Consider the following 1,093-nt stretch of genomic DNA (forward strand, 5'->3'; position numbering starts at 1 on the left):
CAGCAATCACATGCAATACTCGGGTATGTAACCTTCATGGAAGACTTGCAGATAAAGGCAGGGAATTCTAGCATACTGTGGGGAGCAACTTAAAATTGTCAATTGCACATAAATGCTTTTGAAGCCACACTCTCAGGCCCCTTCATAAGGAACTTCCTAGAGGTTGGCTCTATTAAGTTTGAACCCAGGCTGCTGCCTCATTGTTCAACCCTACCCATCCCCACATCAATCTTTATTCTCTTGCTTCTTAGAATCCCAGGCCTCCCCCTTCTCCCAACAGCCTCTTCCTCAAACCTCTAGGGGAAAGTAGAAAATTCCATTACATTATCATGTAAAGTAAATTGCCCTTTCTTTGTTTCAACCTCTCCAATCTCAGCTAAACCTTAGGATTTACCATGCATTTTCAAATAAGAGGTTTCTCTACACAAAAGAGCTTTCCATCCTGTTTCCACATGTAAAAAATTAGCAAAAATGTCAATTTCTGTTACATACTTACTTAGATCAAATTCTTATGATGGGTTAAAATCAGAGAACCAGCGCTTTCATTTGAGGGTCTAAGAGAGGAAAGGGACAGAGGAAAAAACAATATAAACTTTATAAACTTTCTTTTTCTTTTTTTTTTTGAGTTGGAGTCTCACTCTGTCGCCCAGACTAGAGTGCAGTGGTAACTCCCAGCCACCGCAGCCTCGACCTGCTGGGCTCCAGCGATCCTTCCACCTCAGCCTTACAAGTAGCTGGAACTACAGGTGTGCGCTACCACGCCCGACTAATTTTTTGATTTATTGTAGAGATGAGGTCTCGCCAGGTTGCCCAGGCAGGTCTCGAACCCACGGGCTCAGGCAATTCACTCACCTCAGCCTCCCAAGGTGCGGGATTACAGGCTGAGCCACTGAGCCCAGCCTATTTTTCTACTCTATAAGACACTTATTTATTTTTAATCTTAAAAGGGGAAGAGAAAAAGGAGGGAAGCGAGGAGGGAAGAAGAGAGAAACAGCAACACTCTTCAAACAAACAGCATTATGATGGCCATAACCACTGAGATCATAACCAAAGTGATTATGAGGTTTTAAAAAATGTTTTTTTTTCTAGTTAT

Source organism: Carlito syrichta, unplaced genomic scaffold (genome assembly GCF_000164805.1).
Source record: "Carlito syrichta isolate Samal-C Ts95f unplaced genomic scaffold, Tarsius_syrichta-2.0.1 Scaffold288011, whole genome shotgun sequence".
In the NCBI taxonomy this organism is placed as follows: Eukaryota; Metazoa; Chordata; class Mammalia; order Primates; family Tarsiidae; genus Carlito; species Carlito syrichta.